The sequence below is a fragment of the Stegostoma tigrinum genome, chromosome 15 (genome assembly GCF_030684315.1).
Source record: "Stegostoma tigrinum isolate sSteTig4 chromosome 15, sSteTig4.hap1, whole genome shotgun sequence".
Classification (NCBI taxonomy): domain Eukaryota; kingdom Metazoa; phylum Chordata; class Chondrichthyes; order Orectolobiformes; family Stegostomatidae; genus Stegostoma; species Stegostoma tigrinum.
In genome coordinates this window covers 28,008,186-28,031,801 of record NC_081368.1, presented here as the reverse complement: position 1 = coordinate 28,031,801, position 23,616 = coordinate 28,008,186, and the positions used below count along the sequence as shown (strand labels likewise).

The 23,616-nt window shown below is 39.8% G+C and overlaps 1 long non-coding RNA gene across 1 annotated transcript in view; it reads left to right on the top strand.

The window, feature by feature from the left end:
- Positions 1-10,620: 10,620 nt before the first annotated feature.
- The window catches only part of LOC132210560 (uncharacterized), a 137,738-nt gene continuing 124,742 nt past the window's right edge, over positions 10,621-23,616 (top strand). Inside the window, exons 1-2 of the long non-coding RNA XR_009446694.1 lie at positions 10,621-10,773; positions 17,791-17,997. This is a non-coding gene — a long non-coding RNA (uncharacterized LOC132210560). The remainder of the gene's footprint in view (positions 10,774-17,790; positions 17,998-23,616) is intronic.

The following is a 23,616-nucleotide window of genomic DNA, read 5'->3' as shown; positions in this document are numbered from 1 at the left end:
ATAACATCTAAGTAGCTATATCTATAAAATTTAACTGTAGATATTTTTAATCAATCTGTTCAGACATACCATGTCATTCCTCTGAAACAAGTTTGACTTGAACGCAGATCTTCTGTCTTAGAGTCAGGGTCACTTGATTGTGGGTTTACAATCATTGGGTAGCAATCTTTTAATCAGTTTATGGCAGCAGTTATTACTTGTTCCAACATGTAACCGTCAGCGATGCTGAAACATCAACACCCTGTGTTGACTGCATTGTAAACAAGATGAAGGACATCAGCATCAAGACTGACCCTGGAGGAGCCAAACAGATAGATAGCTAGCAGCATCAGCTATCACTATTCACTTTGTGGCATTAAAGTTGGTTTATGTTGTTTACCATTGGCACAAAGCATTGATGGGAATCACAAAACGCTCAGCAAAAACCACTGCCACCACAATAAATAAGTGAATCAAAAATGCCTCTTATGCAATCGATAAGCTAAGAGGGAATCAGGTAAGAACTTATTCCAGGCAGTTTAGTATAACCTCCAAGTTAATAGTAATTTTGCTTTAAGAATGCAATGAGATTTTTGCATCTTCTTTGTTGCATACGTGATCTGAAAGCTTTCCTAAAAAACACTTGTGGGCATAATATAATTGAGTTGGTAGACAAGGAATGGAGAAACAGAGAGTGAAGGATGTAAGGAATTGTACTATTTTCACTCTCGAGAGTGGCATTGAGCAGTGGTGAGGAGGTTGGGAAAACTTGATGAGAAATAAAAAATGTTTTTCCTTAAGCTTTAAATGGCACCTTCAGAACTTCTAAGTGTCTAACTTATTTCCATGCGTTTGCATTTCATTATTAACCTAACTCACTTCATTGACATGCCACTTCCAGTTCTTCACTTTTCCAAGAGTTACCAGACAACAGCAATTCCTGACATGCAAGCCCAAACCATTAACTGCTTTTCTGGGCCTTAATCCAACTCCATCATCATTACGATGTCCCTGTATGCTCCAGGGATGCCATGCTCCTCTACTCTTCGCCTATGCAAGTTGGTATCAGCGAACCACCAGTCTCACCATGCCATTTTTCAATCCAAGAAACACACTACAGCCCTCCAGGAGCTCAGGGACACTTACAACTTTCATGCCACTGTCCAGCAGAGATACCGGTATCTCAGGCATCTACACAAGATGTATCACATGGCTATCATCTTCACTAATTATCACTTATTCACCTTGTGTTAACTTGGGCATTACCGGTACTTGTGTCTTGCATTGCTTTCTAAAGCAAAGGGAGAGGCAGGTTACAGTTAGGAGCACTGAGCAGCAAATAGGTAGACATGTCATTGAATGCAAAGTCAATGTCCCCCTTCCCCCCGACAGCCCCGCACCCCACCCCCCAAACCGGAACCTAGCCCCCCACCTAGCATGTGTCAGTGGCTTACACAGCAAACACACTGTATATGCTCTAACCAAGAGGAATCCTTATCCTTGCAGTGCAGTCATTGGGCCCCAGTCAATCAGCAGGTCAAGTGCAACTGGTCTGGGGCTTATACCTACATCAGTTGATGTGCTTTGGAGACATCAGTCCAGGGATTGGGCCATTTTGAATGATTTTTTGTCTCTTATATTTTGCAGTGACTAATACAGTAATATACAGAGAAAAACTTTGACTGTTGCCACCATCTGGCACCATTTTGAATAGTTGAAAAATACAAAGACATTGCTGAAAGGGAACCCATCTTTGTACTGCTGCCTCCGTCATGAGCCTCGAGCCCTGAGCCAGCTCACCATCAACATCTGCATACCCCCCATGTCTCCTCCACTGCATTGTTGCCACCTGTGCCAGATCCATCAACATCAGAGCCACTAGTCTTCAGAAACCATTTCTTTGCTGCTGGCACAGTCTCACCGATGCAGACGCTGCGTTCTGTGTTGGACCCATACTCACCCCACAAAAAGGAGACTCCGTTGCCACCTTGGCAATGCCAGGATTCTCTGATCTGGGCGTACCACAACCAGGAGTCCCTGGCTCCACTGCCACGCTAGGCCTCCACCACTTTGCAAGCATCCCATTCTGGCTGCACTCCTCCGTGATGTCACTTCTGTACCACTGCTGACAAAAAGAAGATGAAGAAAAATAAATAGAAAAGGAAAGAAAGGGTAAGGTAAAAAAAGGTAGATAGTAGCCAGCCAAGCAAATTGGCGCCGGAGTCTGAGCATTACCTACCTTGCCAGCATCACCATCTTGGATGCCTATTTACGGTCAGGGTTGTCCTCACAAGTGAGACAAAGTGGTGGGCTGTGTCTAATCCTGATGCTTTGGGCATTAATTGCCAGAAGGCTTAGCGGGGCTGGCTTTGTACTCCTATGGTAAGTGGGAAAATCAAGTCAGATGATGATCTTCATTAGACTGGGCCAATGAGGGAATGATTACAGCGAGATCGGATAGTTCAAGATGGAAGCTTGGGATCTGAATATAGGAGGAGGCAGGAGACTCTAGGAAGGGGTTTGTCACACATCACCATCATTCTGGTCTCTTCAAGGGAGGAATACATGGCCAGTAAGGACATGGCAATACACAAAACCATGGGCTGTGGTTTCAAATTGAGGGATATTAGCAAATACCAAAATGGGTTGATCACAAATGAGGAGAGGCTGAAAAGTCACCAAGGACACGGGACAGAAACAGAGAGAGGGATTTGAAAAATGAGGAATCATTCTGCATCTCAGGCAGAGCCTATCAATCACTCAAAGCAAATGAAGTTAAATGTTTGCCATTTTCAATCCAAAGTCAACTGTGTAATAACAATACAATATGGCTACCACTGCATACAGAGTGTGTAGAGAATTTTTTGTAAATTGAGGTCCTGTTTGGGCAATTATATTAATTATGCATCTACTGATTCAAAAGCACTAACCATTTGGCACCAAATTGCATTTCATTAGCAGACAATGCACTGTCTAAGAATGCACATTATGAATTATGGCCTCAAGTAAGCATTAATTGCCTTCTTGTTATGTCAGCTAGGCAAATAATAGGGCCATAACTATAAGAGCAGGAGTAGACCATTCAGCCCTCTGAGTCTGCTCTGCCATTGAATAGGAATGTGGCTGATCTCACATTCTTTATATCCACTTTCCTGCCAATTCCCTGCAATCAGTGTTTCCCCTACCGATCAAGAACCTATCTTAGCATTAAATATATATAAGACCCTACTCCCCACAACTCTCTGTGGCAAGGCATTCCAAAGGACCATAACTCCCTGAGAGAAGTAATTCCTCCTCACCTCTGTCTTAAATTAGTAGCCCATCATTCAGAAATTATGCCCCGTTACTAGATTCGCCCAGCAGGGGAAAACTCTCCAAACATTTACCCTGTCAAACCCCTTCAGAATCTTAAATGTTTCAATGAGATCACCTCTCAGTTTTCCAAATTCCAGTGTGAAGAGTTCCAATTTAACTTTTCTGTATAAGACAATGCCTCCATTTTGGGAATTATTCCGGTGAAGCTTCTCTGAACTGCCTCCAATGATATGAAATATCTTTCCTTAAATAAAGGGACCAAAACTGGTCAAAATGTTTCAGGTGTGATCTCACAGTACCTTGTACAGTTGCAGTCAGACTTCCCCACTCTTCTAGTCCAACCCCGTGAAATTAGGGCCAACATTCCATTAGCCTTCCTTAATATCTGCTCCGCTGGTGTTCTAGCTTTCACTTCAGCTCTGATGAAAAGTCATTTAGACATGAAACATTAGCTTGCTTTCTCTCCACAAATGCTGCCTGATCTGCTATGATCTCTGGCATGGTAACAAAGTGTGGAGCTGGATGAACATAGCAGGCCAAGCAGCATCTCAGGAGCACAAAAGCTGATGTTTTGGGCCTCCCCCTCCCATTCCTTAGATGACATGTCCATCATGGGCCTCTTGCAGTGCCACTATGATGCCACTCGAAGGTTGCGGGAACAGCAACACATATTCCGCTTGGGAACCCTGCAGCCCAATGGTATCAATGTGGACTTCACAAGCTACAAAATCTCCCCTTCCCCCACTGCATCCCAAAACCACCCCAGTTCTTCCCCTTCCCCCACTGCATCACAAAACCAGCCCAGCTCGTCCCCTCCCCCCACCGCGTCCCAAAACCAACCCAGCCTGTCTCTGCCTCCCTAACCTGTTCTTCCTCTCACCCATCCCTTCCTCCCACCTCAAGCCGCACCTCCATTTCCTACTTACCACCTCATCCCGCCTCCTTGACCTGTCCGTCTTCCTTGGACTGACCTATCCCCTCCCTACCTCCTCACCTATACTCTCCTCTCTACCTATCTTGTTTTCTCTCCATCTTCGGTCCGCCTCCCCCTCTCTCCCTATTTATTCCAGTTCCCTCTCCCCATCCCCCTCTCTGATGAAGGGTCTAGGCCCAAAACGTCAGCTTTTGTGCTCCTGAGATGCTGCTTGGCCTGCTGTGTTCATCCAGCTCCACACTTTGTTAGTCCCCAGCATCTGCAGTTCCCATTATCACTGATCTCTAGCATGTTTCTGTTTTCAATACAGATTCCAGCATCTGCAGTAATTTGCTTCTGCTAGGTTTCTGTGTTTTGTGAACAAGTACCCCTGCATCCTTTGTGTTGAGCTTGCTGCAATTTTTCACCATTTACATATTATCCTATTCTTTGTTCTCCCTTATAAAATCAATAACTTCACATTTTCCCACTTTTTACTCCATTTGTCAACTTTTTGCCTATTTACTTAAGCTTTCAATATCTTTATAAACTGTTTCTCTCTCACCTACTTTTGTGTCATCGGTAAATTTGGCTACAGTACATTTGCTTTCATCCTCCACATTATTAATAAATATTGTAATCACTTGGAGTCCCAACACTGATCCCTATTGAACTCCATTGGTCACCGGTCACCAACGTGAAAAAAAACCCTTATCCCCACTTACTGTTTACTGCCCATGAGCCAATTCTCTATCCATGTCAACATCCTACCTCCAACACCATGGAGCCTTGGCTTATGACTTAACCTTTTGTGAGGCAATTTGTCAAATGCCTTCTGAAAGCCCAAATACAACACATCTACTGGCTGCTATCTATCCTTGATTGAGACATTTTTGAAAAGCTGAAATAAATTAGACACGATTTCCCTTTCCTAAAGCAATGCTGACTCTGCTTGATTAGGCTATGATTTTCCTAATGTCCTGCTATTTTGTTCTTAATAACTGATTCTAATATTTTTTTCAATAATAAGTATTAGACTAATTGGCCTAGGGTTACCTGCTTTTTGTTGCCATCTCTTTTTGAATAGGGGTGTCACAATGGCAGTTTTCCAATCCTCTGGCATTCTACAGAATCCAAGGATGTTTTAGATAGCTATAACCAATGCATCCATTATCTCTGTAGCTACCTCTTTTAAGATCCTAAGATACAAGTTGTCAGGGCCAGAGGACTTATTTGCATTCAGCCAGTTTACCTAATACTATTTCTCTATCAATTGTGATTTTACTTAATTCCTCCCCTGTATTCTTTAATATTAATGTTTGAAATATTCATGCAAAATATCTGTTTAATTCCTCTGCCATTTCCTTGTTCCCCATAGCCATCTCCCCAAATTCTTTTTCTAACAGGCCTATTTTGAACTGTCTCTTTGTTTTCAAATATTTGAAATAACTCTGATTGCCAGTTTTTACGTCCCACATTAGCCTGCCTTCATAGTTTATTTTCTTTGTTTTTCTTATCATTTTAGTCCTCCTTTGTTGGATTCTGAATTTATCCCACTCTTCAGGGGTGTCACTGATGTTTCCCTCCTTATATGCTTTTTCTTTCAATTTAATACTCTCAACTTCTGTGGTTAGTTTCTTAGAGTCATTCCCTCTTACTGGCATGTGTTTTTGCTGACAGCTATCGACTGTTTCCTTAAATGTCTGCCACTGCATGCCTACTGCCATTCCTGTTAATTTTTCCCTGCAGTTTACCTTAGTCAACCGTATCCTCATTCTTGTGGAATTCCTCTTATTGAAGTTAAACATTGTTGTTTCTGACCCAAATTTCTCACTCTCAAAATATAGATTGAATTCTATCATGTTCTGATCGCTACCTCCTGGGGGAATCTTTTACTATGAGGCCATTTAGTAAACCTGTCTTACTATCCACTACCAGATCTAAGATAGCCTTCTCCCTGGTTGACTACTCTGAATGCACTCTTTGAATTTGTTGTCATATTTACCCTTTCAAATTTGTTTACTGTATTGACCCCTGGTGCAGAGTGACTGTCTTATGAGAAAAGTCTAATCAGGTTGGGACTCTACTCACTGGAGTTTAGAATAATAAGAGGTGATCTCATTGAAATATATAGAATAAGGAGTTAACAGTGTAAATGCTGAGAGGATGTTTCCCCGCATGGCCACAGAGAACAGTGGGGTATATTCAAGGTTGAGATAAATAGCTTAATTGAAAAATTATGGGGGAAATGCAGGGAAGTGCTGTGAGGAATGTCGAATCAGCCATGATCCTATTGAATGGCAGAGAAAGCTTGAGTGGGTGAATAGCCTACTCCTGTTCTTATTTCTTATGGCCTTATGATCTTAGATGGACAAGGAACAAGAATTGGCCGCTTGGCACCTTGAACTTGCTCTGCCATTCAGTGAGATCATGGCTGCTCTAATTTTAACCTTAGCTTTCTTTCCTAGATATCCCTGGTCTGAAAATCCTTAACTTCACTTTCTGCCTCGATTCCCTTCCTGATCTTACTTCACACAATCTGGCCTCGACAGAACTCCATAAATTCACACCCCTCAGAGAATAAAATTCTCCTCCTCTCTGCGTTAAATGGGTGACCTCTGATTCTGAGATTATGCCCTATATTCTTGGACATCCCAAAACAACATGGACTCTTATCTTATTAAGTTGCCATGTGCGTGGTACTTCATTGGAAGGCTTTTTCCCAGTCCATCAAAATTCAGGTTATATTTGAACATTGCCAGGTTTTCAAAGCCTGCACTAGATATGTGGAAGCTGCCATAGTGAATACTTACTAAAGATTTCATAGGTTCCTGCCTCCTTCAAAACAGGTTTAGGTCCTGGGAGACAGACTTCAAATATGCCCAATGACAACTTAGACTGGCGCAGATTGAAGGCAGAACACAGCTCATGCTTTCACTTGGGCTATCATGGAGCAGATACGCAGGCCTCCTTGAAATGAGGCTCCACATGTGGACTGCTTTGGCTAGGCCTGTCTGTAGAAAGGGTAGCTCTCATCATTGTGACTGCACTGCTCTTCACCGCTGGAGCTGGCAAAGGAGGACATCCCAGATGCAGAGGAGATGGGGAATCTACAGCAATCTTCTCAGTACAGAGATCAAGTTAAGGACCAGGACCTTGACTGAAAGATACGTTCAAGAGAACATAATACAAAAATGTATTACCTGAACATGCAAACATAGAAACAAGGGATAAGACTAGGCCACTCAGGCCTTCAAGCCTGCTCCACCTTTCAATGAGATCACAGCTGATCTGATTTTAACCTTACTCTAACTCCCTATGAACCCCCGATAATCTTTCATCCACTTGGTAATCGAGAATCTGTCTACCTCTGCCTTGAAAATATTTAAAGATTCTGCATCTTCGGTCTTTTGATGAAGGGATTTCCAAAGAATCACAATTGTCACAGGGGAAAAAATATAAATGGACGATCCCTTATTTTTAGGCTGTATGGCTTAGTCCTGGATTCTTCCACATGGGGAAATATCTTCTCACTATCATGTATTTCGAATATATCTCTGATTTTTGTATGCTCCAAAGCATACAGGCTTAGCATGTCCAATCTTTCCTCATAAGGCAATCTGCTCATTCCAATTAATAGCTTGGTAAATCCTCTCCAAACTGCTTCGAAGACATTAATATGCTTATGTATGGTGACCTGTAATTGAGTTTGGTGTGGCCTCACCAACTCCCTATGTAACTGAAGCATTCTAACTCTCACATTCAACTTTCCTTGCAATAAACACAACATTCTGTTAGCTTGCCTGATTACTTGCTGCACCTACATGCTAACCTTCTGAGATTCACACACTAGGTCACCCAGATCTCTCTGCATCTCAGAGTTCTACAAGCTCTCACCATTATTTTTTATTCTTTCTATTAAAATAGACAATTTCCCACATTCCATTCCATTTGCCAGAGCTTTTCCCACTCAATCAATCTATCTATATCCATTTGTATGCTCACTATGTTCTCTTCTCAATTCACTTTTCTACCTATTTCTGAGTCTTCAGCAAATTTAGCTGCCATACCTTTGATTTCTTCATCCAAATCATTTGTACATATTTTAAAGAGCTGAGGCTCCAAAACCCATCCCTTTGGCACACCACTAATGACATTCTGAAAGAACTCATTTATTCATTCTCTCTGCCTCCTCTTAGCCAGCCGATCATCTGTATATGACATTATGTTATTCCAGCAATATGAATTTTTACTTTCCGTAATAACCTTTAATATGGCATTTAATCAGAGAAATGAACCTGTGGAGACTTTCTCTTACTGGAAACGGCTGGAGAGCCTGTGGCATTAATTATATTTAAGAGAGACAGTTTTTCAATCAGTGAGGAGATCAGGGTAATGAGAAAAAAGCCGGGGTCTCTGGAACATCCAGAGAGGAGATCCTCTGTATGGCTCCTTCTCCCTTTTGTGTGTTTGTTGGCTACACAGAAGGTATGCATATCTAGAATAAGGTGACAGAGAAAGTGTAGATGCAGGTATAGTTCCAACATTTAAAAGACTTTTGGACAAGCACATGAAGAGGGAAGATTTAGAGGGGTATCAGCCAATTCAGGCAAATAGAACCAGTTTCGTTCTGGTAACATGGTTGGCATGGACAAGTTGCACCAAAGCGTCTATTTCAGTGCTGTATGATTCTATCACTCTGTCTTCCTGCGGGGAAAGGGCACTTAAAGTGATATTGAGTTTCCTAAGCTCCTTCTCACATTGCCATTGATAGTGAGTATCTATAGCTAAAGAAGGTAGTGCAGGTCTGTGTGCCTATCCAACAAACATGGCAAGTGGTGGGTGTGTCTCTCCACGGCAGTCGCCAACCTGTCCAGGGAGACAGCCAGCCACACACATGCCAATGCTAGCACAGTATTGGTAATGTTGATGCATCCTTTTATCCCATTTACTCGTGGCCTCTGAGAAGCCTGCTTGCCTTGCTGTGCTTGTCTCTTAAATTTGGTGATTCATTAATAGCCGAGACCATGAGATTCTCTGGTACCTGAGGATGAGCAAATGCCTGGTCTCCAGAAGTCCTCTAAGTGCTGCTCTCCTGCAATGTTTCTTCCTCAACCTGTTGTGGAGATACGTCAGTGTTTAGCAGAATGTGTTCTCAATCTAATCTAGAAAGTGAAGGATTGAGGTGGTGGTCTCAAAGCTAGTGGAGGGTGCCGATGAAAACTTTGGTGGTGATTCCTCTGGGGATTCGCAGGCTTCCTCCTCAGAGGTGGAAAAGGGTTTCCAGCACAGGCCTCTTCATAGCTGATGATTGCTGGGTGCAGCTAATGCCTGTGTAAGAAAAGACAGAGTTGTGTACGGATGTTGTGTAAGAGGAATATAAGCTTTTGCAGTTGAGTATTGGTCATGGTAATTGTAGAGCAGCACAGCACAATTACATTTACTGGGTTGGTTAACCAATGAGGTCTCTGTGTCTCTAAATGACCAGTTGTGTTCAAGCCAACTTGAGAATTTTCACTTTAAATAATGTGAGGAGCCTTATATTCAACACCCCTCTACCTGTCTTCACTCTCCGATACAGTTGTGGATGATGTTTTCCCAGAAATGAGACAGGGCTAGAGATTGAATATGATGGAAGAAGATAAAAGAGCAGTTTATGGTAATGCTAAGGAGGAGAGGTGGTAAGATGTCCCCATTGAATGAGTAGGAAATGCGCAAGGCAAGAAGAATCATAGTTTGGGAGGATGAAGTGGGCAAAAGCCATTGGGTGAACATGACGCATGCATTGGTGAGAGTTACTGCCCTAGAGCTTTGGTGAGAGCCAAGTGCAGGAGCAGAGTTAGAGTGAGCGCTGCTTCTGTGAGTGCAACATCTCAGAAGAGGATGGTGGCAATCACCTTTTGCAGAACACAGAAAATCATTGACCTTCCTTGCTGCAGCACTGTGCATTTTGTTTTACCATGGACACAGCAGACTGTTATCTTAGCGCAGGATGGCCGTGTCTGGTGACATGGTCTCCTTTTGCCAGTTCACTTGATAAAGCACTGCCCTCCTCTCAAACATCCTTTCCACCAATACCTCTTGGAACCTATTGGCTGAGCTTCCCTTTCTTGGCCACATCTTGTCCAATAACAACACTGAATCAGAGAGTGAAGAGCAGTCCCTAGCTTGCAGATCAAGGTAGCTGGACACCAGCAGTGGAGCTATAGTAGTAAGTCGTAGGAATTATCCATGTGCAGATCCCTTTTAAAGAATGGCAGATGGACAAATAGGGATATTGTTTGTCTGGAGCATGATGTTTGGCAAAGCAATTTATAAACAATCTCTCCTTTCTTCTTTGTATTTGTTTTACAGATGTAGGAATCACTGGCTTGCCAACATTTATTGTCCATTATAACAAAGTGTAGAGCTGGAGGAACACTGCAGGCCAAGCAGCATCGTGGGAGCACAAAAGCTGATGTTTCAGGCCTAGACCCTTCAGTTGCCCTTGAGAAGATGTGGAGCTGCTTCTTGAACTGCTGTAGTCTATTTGCCTTCTCACATATGTGTCATCCTTGCACATCAAAGTAAGCCAAATTTGTTTTTTTCTCTCACAGTTACTTCTCTTTTCTTTTCTGAAAGTATTATACCCTTCTGGGATACCTGTTCTCCATTTTTAGCCTAACAGACCATTCTTTTTGTGATTAATTTTTTTTTAACCAGGTACTATATTTTGAGATAATGAGAAAAATAGGCATGAAAGGAGAAAGCTCCAGTTTTATTGTCACCAATTCATTTTCCTTCTTTCCATTCTGCTGCATGAACGGTGCTGTCAAAATATGGGCCAGTGTGAATTCCAGAGTCTGGTTCCATTGTCTTTCCAATCTAGCCGAATGACAGATCAGCCTTTCATCTTACAACATGTGAAATTATCATGCAACTGTGAATTAAAAAGGAAATATACATTTTTTGATGTTGAATTAACTGCCTGGTTTCAATGCCTTCTGATAATAATGATCATTTCATGCAGGTGATTTTGTTTATTCCACTTGAATTTCCAGGAATTGCCTCAATTTATGGTCAGGTCACTGTTGCACTTATTTTAGGTCCATGTTTCGTCTTCTTTAACAATCTTTTTGGATTATGAAATATCTTAATCAGATGATGGAATTTAGTATTCAATATCCTATATTTACTATACTGGGAACATATTCAATAGAATATTTGACTGGCAGGAGGGTAGTGAGGGAATTACCAGCTGATGATGTGCTAATCCAAATCCAAGTGCTTGTAATGGGAGCTATCAGATATTGACCTGCTACAGAAAGTGTATAATTTTCTTTTCTTCTAGCAGCACTCCAGATTAGACCAACAAATGTGACATTAAGAACAGAATGGAGCTTACTTCATTGATTTGCAAATCTTAAATATTCACTACCTAAATCGCCTGATATCAAATGGGTGGGTCTGCAACAGATCTTGATGGTGGTGCACTGTGCATTCGGAGACCGGTTCCAAAGGTTAATGGATTATCTACCTCACGTCATTGTCATGTTTTCCTTTTCACTACTAGTGTCAAGAAAACTGCAGGAATGGAACAGCATATTGTCTCTCTATCTGTGATATCTCTATCTCGACAATACACCACTGGAATCAGCCAAAAAATTCTGCTACCTTGAACCTACACTGACAGTTAACTTATCTCTTAGTGAAGAACTCAGCACTGGAGAGCAGCCATCAACATTGCACTGCTAACAAAAAGCGACGGAAAATCACCAAATGGAGCTGCAGAACCAAGATGCTTATCTAGAATTTAGAATTAGCTTCATTGTCACACGTACTCACAGTTAACAACAGTTTAAGGGCCATTTTAGATACCAAGGTATTTCGGTACAGATTCTTGAGTACATATTCTTAGTAGGAAAAAATAGAAACAAAGAGATAAAAAAAATCCAGCAATAAATTAGTAAAGTTGAGAAAGAAGAGTTCAGAATAATAGTCCTTTCAACCCAGACCATGCCAGGCTTCACCTCAAGGCCATGAGTCAGGGCATGAACTGAGGCCACATGCACAAGACCACACTGGCTTTCACCTCAGACAGCATATATGCCGCTCATAAAGAAAAGAAAAGGCAAAAAGGCTAAAAGAAAAAGAAAACAAGACACAAAAAGAAAGATAGCAAAAGAAAATACATGGGCAGAGTACATGAGCTCAGGCTCAGAAGTCCTACTCTGTAGCCATCTTGGAGGCCTACATCCTCATTACAAGTTGTGTATCTTCAACACATTGCAGAATGTCAGTGAAGTCTGGACAAATTAAACTTTTCTGAGCTCTGCCTGTAATGATGGCATCCTACCAGTTGCACAGCCACTACATGGTGGAAATCTGTCACTTTCTTAATCCATTGTTCAAATTTTTAGAATACGTTTCCTTTTCAGGATTTGACGTACACTGAGCACTTTTCAAGTGAGGAAGATGATTTGTTTAGAACACAAATGAGTAATATCATGGATGAATTTCAGTGGCAATGTGGTACTAAGTACATGAGTCTGTATTTGATCAGTCTTGCCATTGAAATGTGATATGCTGATCAACTAAAACAGCATAGAGATAACAAGGTCTAGAGCTGGATGAACAAAGCAGGCCAAGCAGCATCAGAGGAGTAGGAAGGCTGACATTTCGAGCCTAGGCCCTTCTTCTGAAGGGCCTAGGCCCGAAACATCAGCCTTCCTACTCCTCTGATGCTGCTTGGCCTGCTTTGTTCATTCAAGTCTACACCTTGTTATCTCAGATTCTCCAGCATCTGCAGTACCATATCCTACTATATATAGTATATCCTACTATAACTAAAACAGCATGTTCCTTTAGTTGCATGTAATAGACAGAATGCAGACTGTGCTTGCAAACTGAATACAAAACATCTACCAATAAAGATGAATCTGCACTTGAACAACACTTAATCACCGAGAAACTAACAATGAATTATCTCTAGCATTTCACTATTTGTTAAACATAAGATGGGCACAGATTATGCCACTTTAGAGAGATAGCTTACATGCATTAGTCTCACTGCATGATTGTTGAAACACAAAGTGTGTAACAACCAGTGAGATACTTTAGATGTATAGTACTTATTTCTGAAATAGTGAAGATGTTGGACCATTCAATTCAAGGGTCCATTTTGTGGAGTGAAGTCAATGCACAACAGTATTATCTAATAGGTGAAAGAGAGCAGAGGATTTAAGAAGATGGAAAAGGAGGAAACCAAGAAATTGCTTCCACTGACAATGATAAACCAGCTAAGTCTAATATCATTGTGGGTGTACTTATACCAAATGAACTGTCGCGATTCAACACGGCAACTCAGCAACCCTTAAGGTCAACTATGGATGGGCAATAAATGCAGGTCTAACTAGCAATAACCATAGCCCATAAAGGGGTTGAAAAAAAATGTGGAGTTTGCAAAGGAATTTACAGCAGGAAGGGTCTGGGGAGTTGAATGATAATTCTGAATTTCAGTTTTGAGGTGAAGCAGTAGAGATAGGGCAAAGCATTAAGAAATAATTGAAATACATTATGCAGATGGAGATGGCACTTCTCCATTGGTGTTAGTTAAAACGGAAAACAACTTCTTCAGGGGTGGAATGTCAAAGAGAAAACTACATCAATGAGGGAGCTGAATATTTGTCCTGAATTAAGAACCTTTTCTAAGCACCATTTTTTCGACCTGAAATTGTCTTGATTTTCAGGATTTCTGATTTTGAACAGGGTTTTTATTTTAGTGTTTGCAATGATCTGAGTTTGAAGACTTGAATAAGCCAGGGTACTATTAATTTTTACAGATGTCTTCCTCCAGATTTTTCACAAAAGTTTCATGGTGTTCAACTGAGGTTGGAATGAAGGTAAAATGGCGAATGCACAAATGACTTCAAAAAAGGTTCCTGACATGATGTTTTTAAGTCATCCTTTATCTCTAACTTCCCATGTCTTGCCTGTATACATTTTTCACATTTTGTGTATACCTCAGCGTTTTCAAAGTTGTAATGATTCGACTTTCTTCCATTCTTGAAAACTACTATTCTTTCATCCAATTTATGCTAGAGATACATCAGTCTTGTTTTGGCTTTTATCAGCTAACATCATCTGACTTGGAATTGGAAACCTCTATCACAGCACCATCTGCAGGATTAAGAAATATTGTGAATAAATGTGGACACTGAGAATGAAAGGCCCCATGTAGAGTGACACTTTCCATTGGATTTTGAAATGGATTCTTGATGACTTGCTAATTTTTAAGAAGTCATGTTTTCGAACTTCAATTTTTTTTTCAGTACTTCTGTAATTCTATTGGAACTTCAGATAATTTTTAATATTTTCTTCTAGTCAAGCCTAGATTTTTTTTAAATATTTCAAACAATAATCTTCGCTTTAATGCAGTCTTTAATGCTGAAAAATATCCCAAACTCTTCTTAGGGATGTAATCAGACAGAAACAGACATAGCAGTTGAATTTTGTTATTCTTGATTTGGTTCTCAACCACTGATAAAGAGTGATGGAAAAGTCTGAGTCTGTTGGCTTGCTTCCAAAAGGTGTTGTTAGTCAATGTTGTAAACCTTATTCTGAAGCAGCTGCTAGGCAAGCTAGAGATAAAGGGTAACTTAAAAAAGACACATGCAGAGAACCTTTTTTGAAGTCATTTGTGCATTAGACCTTTCAGCTTCACTCCCATCTTGGTTGAACACCTTGAAGCCTGAGTTACATCATTGCATGAAATCTTTAAGTTCTTTTTATGGTAACGCAACAGGAAAATAAATCTCTTGATGCTCTTCAGTAAAGTAAAATGGTATTGATAATCAAAATATTCTGCAAAGCTGGCAAATTCACGGCGTTTGTTCATTAACACAATGAACAAGACATTTCAAAGGGAAAACAGTATGCATAAGAACAATTTATGGACATCTGTATGCATCTGTAGTTATATTTAGCCAGCGTCAAACATATATATTTTTTTCATCTTGTACATTTGCATTTTTTTGGAATTATTTGAATTGGAGCTTGCATTTTTCTGGCTCAGTACAAAAAGGGAAAATTCGAAAGTCACATGACACCAGGTTATAGTCCAACAGGTTTATTGAAATCATAAGCCTTCAGAGCGGTGCTTCCATCGACTTCACCTGATGAAAGAGTAGCACTCCGAAAGCTTGCGATTTCAAATAAATGTGTTGGACTCTCACCTGGTGTCGTGTGACTTTTGACTTTGCCCACACCAGTCTAAAACCAACACCTCCACATCATTACAAAAGGTAATTCGGGAAATTCAACCATAGAAACTGAAATGTATGCTTCTAGGGCTGCTGAAGTGTCAAATATCATCAATTATGTCACTAACCAAACATCAGACTACTTTGCACGGAAATTCTGAATGATATTAAAATGCTGTTGTAACTTTATCAGAGAGCATCGGGATAGTCAAGCCAGAATAGCCTGTTCTGAAAGCTCAGTGAAAAATCCACTAGGCTCATAGTAAATTGAGTTCACCATTCAGTACGTAATCTGTACGCTCTAGAATGAATGTCTTGCAGTATTTATGTCTGTCAATCAATCTATTTATTACAATTGATGCTTACCATTCTCTAAAGCTTTCCCTTGGTTGGAGGTTGCAGTGGTCGCCACTTCTCAACCTGTGAGAAGTGTACTAATGGCTGTCTGTCTAAATGGTTATTTCCATTTAACACTGAAAAGGTTAACAGAAGAAGCCCGGTTCTGATTAAGCACAAACATGTTGATCTCTTGGTGAAGGGGAGATGATGATCTACCGGTATTGTTGCTGGACTATTAATCTTGAGACCCACAAAACGTTCTGGTGATCCAGGTTCAAATACAGCCATGGGAGATGGCAGAATTTGAATTAATTAAAAATCTGGTATTAAGAGTCAGATGATGACTGTGAATTGATTGTTGGAAAAACTGATCTGGTTCACTAATGTCCTTTAGGGAAGGAAACTACCATCCTTATCTGATCTGGCCTACATGTGACTGTAACCCTGCAGCCATGTGATTGACTTTTAACTGCCCCTGGGCAATTAGGGAAGGGCAATAAATGCTGACCAAGCTAGAGACACCTTCATTCCGTGAATGAATGTTTTAAAAATTCAAAAGCTTAAGCTAAGGTAGCAAATGAATATTTTGCACTGGCGCAAAATGACTTTGCCATGATGAATAATCAAGTATCTGGCATAACAGTTAAGATTAAAACCATGCATAAGAAGGAGGTATTGGAAGGCTGGATAGCTCACCAAGTCCAGATAGGTGATTGACATTGAGGAGGTGCTGGCTGTACTCTTCAATTCTCCTTAAGGTAAGGGAATGAGGCTCCAAAAAACTGAAGGATTGCAAATGTTACACACTTGCTCAAAATTACATTTCACAAATACACATAGAAAATTGTAGCTCATCCCAAAATCTCCAAAATTTAATCAATTCAGAATGCAGCACCATTTATGAATCGTTCGTGATCTGAAATTAGTTTTTCTTGATATCAGGAGGTCATGAAATTGGATTGTGTTCAAATTTGAGGATAACCTTGGTGTAACTGAACTTCAGAAAGTTAACACAGATCTTTTTAAAGCGTTATTTTTTCTAATATAAGATCATTGCTCATTGATTGTAGCAGAATATTTTCCTTAGCTAATAATTAATCTTGAGCTCAGCATATATGAGTAAATCAGACATACATTTTTCCCATAAAACTATGCCTTTGTAAGATCAGGTCTATACTGAGATGAGTGAACATTAACAGAATTTACTGTACCAATCACATGCAAGAGATGGTAAGAGGGAACACTTCTGGAAACCTATAGGCTCCAATTCCAGCTCCATGTGATCCAATAGCACGACAGCCACAGCTCCATATGCACATACGTGGTAGTTATTAATAGTTTTAGTTGATCCTTTACTCCACACTGGGAAATGGTAGCTGCAAATTATTTTGGGAGGCATGTCAAACCCTGTGGGATTGGCTAGCAAGATGTTGTCCTATGATGGCATTCTGGAGGGGCAGTTTAAGGCAACAGGAAGTTGCTGTTCCTGAATTCACATTTAATGTAAGTATGAAACTTTGTATTTACCTTTTTTTCTGTACCAGCATTCAGCAATCCCTTTTTAGACTGTGGGTTGGCTAAAACGGACCCAAGAAACTGATTGCAGAATATATAGTCAATGTAACAACAGGGAACCTAATTAGCCCTTCTACCTCTGTATTTATATCACAATAAAGTTAATCCTTTGAAGACCCTCAATAGTTACTCTCGTGGTTCCTTACCAGATTTTTGAATAACCAATCTAAGACATTGTGAAAAATTAATTGAGGAGATTATTTTTGTACATGACACAAAAGCCTTTAGAAATGTATTAAATATAGAAAATGTATAGCAGAGAAAAATTAAACAAGGGAGTTTAATTATTGGCTATGATTTAAACCTAAAACATTTGATTTCAGTTCCCAGTCATGCAAAAGACAGTCCAAATAAAAACAAGGTAAAGCTAAATGAAAATAACAATTGACCAAATTACTGAAATGATTTTGATTATACGTTGTTTCACAGGTATCGGTGTAGACTCCTCAGGTGCTTTACTGGAAACTTTGATCAGGGTCACTTTTTCAATTCATTCGGATAACAGATGGTAATACGTCTAACTCAGCTTTCCACTCCCTGGCTTCCAAAAGCTGGTAAGGAAGACTTGTCAGGAAGCTTTCAGCATCTCCATGACGTTTCATCAACAGCTAAAACCCTACTACCCAGAAGACACAGGTAAGGCAAAAAAAAACTTCAGCTCTGGGTCTGCCTTAAAAACTGACCATATTTTTCACAAGCCCTTAATTACCATTCAATAATTGCCATCTGCTTGAACATAAAGTCTCTCCCAGACTTGCCAGAATCATTCCCAGGTACTGACCTTGTTAATAACCCACTTCTACTACCTGTTTAAATACAATACTCCTTTCAGGGTTGCTGTGTCTGGAGGAACCCTTTTATTCAAGAATCAACCTGCAATTAACCTCCGGGCCTGGCCTCACGAGCAAAAATTCTCTTCTGTTCCTTTCCTTTTACCACATGCTGTTTCCCTAAGTCCAAAAGCCATCTTCACTCCACAGTCTCCAGATCACAACTCCAAACCACAGCTGAAAAAGAACAAAACTAAACATACTGAAAGATCAATTAGGGTTCTAATATCTGTCATGAGCTAATTTGACAAAAGGGCCGAAAATAAGCCTTAGATCTTTAACCTTCATAAGTAATAGACTGAATGCCTGTTTAGGGAGGGCACACTTATTACTGAATATTAAAAAAGAAGTTTAATGGTCTACTTGACTGATGACAGTATTAATAGTGCACGTGCTGTATACTATATTTAACCTTCCATGTTAGTTCCTTAACTGATAAGTCATCAATGCAATCTAATTCTTAATCTCTAAATGTTCAAGATATCTTAATCCCTGAAATGATCTGCTATAAATATAAGAAGATTTTCAACTTATTACTACTTTATTCTTCAATGTGAATAGATTAGTAATAAGGCACAATGCTCAAGAATTTACTGTTTGCTTACCTGAAACCCAGTTGTATTATTCAACACAATTTAGATACCTATCTCTAAATCTAAAACCAGCAGAAGTCTGATTACTATATTTAAATCCAGGCTCGAAGGTATATTTCCAGTATTGATGAAATTTTGTCTTCCTACTTGATGCAAAACAGTCAAACAAATGGTTGTTGAAGGACTGTTAAAGGATTGTTGCAAGAATGTTTACTCAAAATCTTTATCTGATATTTGTAAGGCAGAAAGAGACGGAGATTCTTTCTGTGGTCACAAAAATCTTCCCACTCTCTGTTTTCCCCTGCGTGCTTTGCTCCCCTGTCCTTGCCTTTCCTCCCACCATTAGTGATAAGCCTTTGGATCTGCTCTGCACTGACAGTAACAAAGCTATCATTCCTCCAATGATTTGTCTATATAAGTGATTGGAACCAAATGTCAATATCGTCAGGCAAACACGACTGCTGGGTAATATGTACAAAATATTAAAACTACTACCCAAAATGTGTTTGAGGTATGGAGGTACAGTATTATGAGGGGATGTTAACTAGGTTGGGCCTGCACTAATTGAAGTTGAGAAGAATGAGTGGTGACCTTATGGAAACATGAAAGATTCTTGGGGGCTCAACAGGTTAGATGCAGAATGGTTGTTTCCTCTTGTAGGAGAGTTCAGGTTGACAAGGCACAATCTCGGAGTAATTGTCAGACATTTAAGTCAGATGTAAGGAGGAATTTCTTCTCTGAGGGTTGTGAATCTCTGGAGATAATTTTTTTTCACACAGTGGGCTGTGGAGGTTGGGCCATCAATTTTATTCAAAGCTAAAATGGACAGATTTTTAATCGGTAAGGGAATCAGAGTTATGGCAGAATTGGTAGGAATCTGGAGTTGAATTTTTTCAAATCAACCATAACCCCTTTGAATTGTGGAGCAATCTCAATGAGCTGAATAGCCTGCTTCTACTCCAAGTCTTATGCTCTTACTGCACTAAGTATTGAAAAGTCTTGAATGCTTTCTTCACACACCCAATAATGGCAATTAATGGGCAGCAGATAAAATCCCTCAGAATTAAGGCAAAAGAGGTTGCTGAACATTGATAGGATTTTAGGATGACATTGTACAGTATTAAAAGAACTGCTACAAATTTTAGATGGACTAACAATTAATTTAAGTTGATAAAATGCTTGCCCATATTAGCTGTCTATTTTACAGGTGACTATAAAGGGAGCAATTGTGGAGGTCAGTTAGCTCATTGGCTGAATATCAGTTTTGAGATGCAGAGTGGTGCCAACTGTTTGGATTCCATTCCTACACCAGCTGGGATCACCATGTAGGACAGTCATCATCTCCCCTCACCTGAGGTGTGGTAACACTCAGAGTAAACCATCATCAGTTCTCTCTCACTCTTTCTCTCTCTCTCTCTTTAATGATACAATAGGACTATGGCGACTTTAATGGGAAAATTGAAACAAATGAAAATGTTGAATGTACACAGTGGGTTTTTTTCAACATCTGAGAGATAAAGTTGAGAAGGTTTATGTTGCAGATGAGGCCCTTCAGCTGAACTGTGTGTGGATCAATTTGTCAGTTTTCAACTGACACATCAATAACAAGTACTATGGTAATAAGCGCCTTCTAATCTCACCAAAGAGAAGCTGTCTCTCAATTTAATAATACCATTTGAATGGTCAGTTAGGAGCTGAGGCAGTGTGGCAAAGAGGAATGTAATGAGGCAAACAGGTCACTTCCCATCAGCATGGCCAACATCTGCTGTCAGGTTTCAGATAATGCAGGATGAAAGGCACTGTATAAAATTCTTTTAGTGCAGATCACAGTATGTGTACTGACTGATACCCTGGGTCTATTTTCAGAAACTACTTAGAATGCAAATTCATAAATACCATTGACAAGATACAAAGAAGCATAATTAGAACTGAGTCAATATTATAAATAAACAGCTGATTTGTTTTTTACTGAGCTTTGTTGCATTTTCCACACATCAAAATATATAATATTAGTCATTTAATGTTTTCCCTGGGTTTTATTACAGGAAGCTTTTTAATATCATTTCTAGTTTCCTAGGCAATACAATCACTTGTGGCGTTTGTCATGGATAAAAAAGATTTGCTACAGATCCTACAATCTGCCGGTAGATCAATGAGTTCAGTTTCTACTGAGTGAGGATGCAGTCATTCTGTCATGCAGATACCAAAGCGACAGTAGGAGGCATTTAGACAGACACATGAACAGACAGAGATTAGAGGGATATGGGCCATGTGCATGCAGATGGGATTAGTTTAGAATTGCTTCATGGTCAGTGTAGATGTGGTGTGTTGAAGGCCCTATTCCAGTGTAGTACTGTTATGTATTCTTATTTTATGTTATATGTTGTTTGCATTGCAGTCCGCTCAGAGAAAGCTCATTAGGTTGGTTTCTGGGCTGAAGAGGATGTTTCATGACAATGCTTGAACAAGTTTGTCCTATATCCATTAGAGCTCAGAAGAATGAGATGTGATATTGTTGGTACATTTAAGTTTCTGAAGGGGCTCCACAAAGTACAAACTGAGAAATGCTTTACTTTGTTGTGGGGGGGAGCATAATTTAGGCTCAAGATTCATAATTTCAGAAGTAGGGTTCTTCAATTTAATATGGGAATGAAGAGAAATTTCTTTGCTTAGAGAGCCAATAATTTTGGAATTTTCTATCCCAGAGAGCAGAGGACTACTGAAGACATTTAAGACTGAATTAAATAATTTTGGATCTACAAAGTAGTCAAGAGTTGGGAGACGCAATCAGAAAAATGGAGCAATTATAGAGAATGCCAGAGACACTCAGCAGCAGTCTGGCAGCATCGGTGGAGAGAAATTGAGTTAAACTTTTTGAGTCGGGTATGACTCTTCCACAAGACAGAAAAGTGTTGGAAAATGGATTTGGGACCAAAGTGAAATCAGCCATGTTCGAACTGAACGGTGGAGCAGGATTGAATGGTTGAGATCCATTCCTTTTCTTATGTCCTTCTCTTATGTCAGTTGGACTTAATTTGCAGATCAGAGCAACATCTTATTCAAATAAGCATTGGTATGAAAATTATGCACCTATAAATGATTGCCATTTGGAGGAAAAATTCAGCATTTTAAAGATTGCTTTATTATGAAATTAATATTTGTATTAAAATTGAACATAATGAACATTCTTCTCTATATTTTCTTCAATGTTTAGTCACACAATCCAATAAATTGATGTAAATTTTCATGTTATTGGATGCTGCTTTTGCAGTAGGTCTGTAAATTGTGGAGAATTAATGGGAGATGGTGGCATAATGGAAATATCATGACTGTTGTATAAGGTAATGGTTCTGTAAGTGTTAATGCTCATATTAAATTGGCACCATTCATTCTATTGAAGGCACACACAGTCGGTGTGTAGAGAGGGAAGTTATATTGTAGGTTTGTTTTTGCTGGGATGGCAGATATGGCAATGCACCAGCAATAATCATCCAAGAAAATACTTGGACTATTAAGCCAGAATTCAGGCAACTGATTTGGGCTAAGATAATAAAGTGTGAAGCTGGATGAACACAGCAGGCCAAGCAGCATCTCAGGACCACAAAAGCTTTTGTGCTCCTGAGATGCTGCTTGGCCTACTGTGTTCATCCAGCTTCACACTTTATTATTTTAGATTCTCCAGCATCTGCAGTTCCCATTATGAACTGATTTGGGCTACTGACTTGGGGGATGTGGGTTTGAATCCAACCTAAGCTGGTAGAATTAAAAGTCAAATTTAACAAAAACTCTGGAATTGAAATCTAGTTTCAGTAATTGCATCCATGAGACTATCTCCAACAGTTGTCAAAATCAATTGTTTTACTCATGTCCTGTAACAAAGGAAACCTTACCTGTCCTGGCTGACATATGACTCCAGACCCATGGCACTTTGGCTGATTCTTAATTGGTTTCTAAAATGGGTCAGCAAACCATTCATTTTGAGGGCAAATAAGGATTGGCAAAAAATGCTGGTCTTGCCAGAGACAACCACATCCCACGAAAGAGTATGAAAACTGCAGGGCCCTTGTGGTCTCATTTTGTTGTTCACCTTTGACACAGTTTGAACTTACCTCCATCATGAAATTTAAGAGATATTCTGGATTCATGAAATGAAACACCAACAAGCTAGTCAGAGATAACAAAGTGTGGGGCTGGATGAAGACAGCCGGCCAAGCAGATGAAGGGAAACATCAGCTTTTGTGCTCCTGAGATGCTGCTTGGCCTGCTGTGTTCATCCAGCTCCACACTTTGTTATCTTGGATTCTCCAACATTTGCAGTTCCCATTATCATCAACCTAGTCAGATCCAGATTTCAAGAATGATTTTGAAGAAAATATATTCACTAAACAAAGCCATTGTAGACAAGATTAGGCTAAGATAAGAAAATTATGGCAGGAAACTGTTTGAAAAGAAACTTGAAGATAAACAAAAAAAAGATAGGATGTAAAAAGAAAGAGAAGAGCTTTAATTTCAGATGCTGAAAGATGAGAGAAGGAGAAACAAAAGCTCTAAAAACAGACAAGAATGGAAAGGTAGAAGATAATATCTAATACCTGCAGAAAGAGTAAAAAACAGAAGGTGAAACAGAAGTCCACATTGCAAAGGAAATTATTGTGGGGATATGAACTAAAATATGAATGATTTTGTGAGTAGATATATCTGAAATGGTCAGAATTCCTACTGCAGCAAGAATTCACTGTGGAGTAAAGAATTAATTGTATCAGCCCTCTAATAGTTACTGAGCATATGTGCAAGGAGCAATGTCAACAGTGTTGAATCATATGGTATTAAGA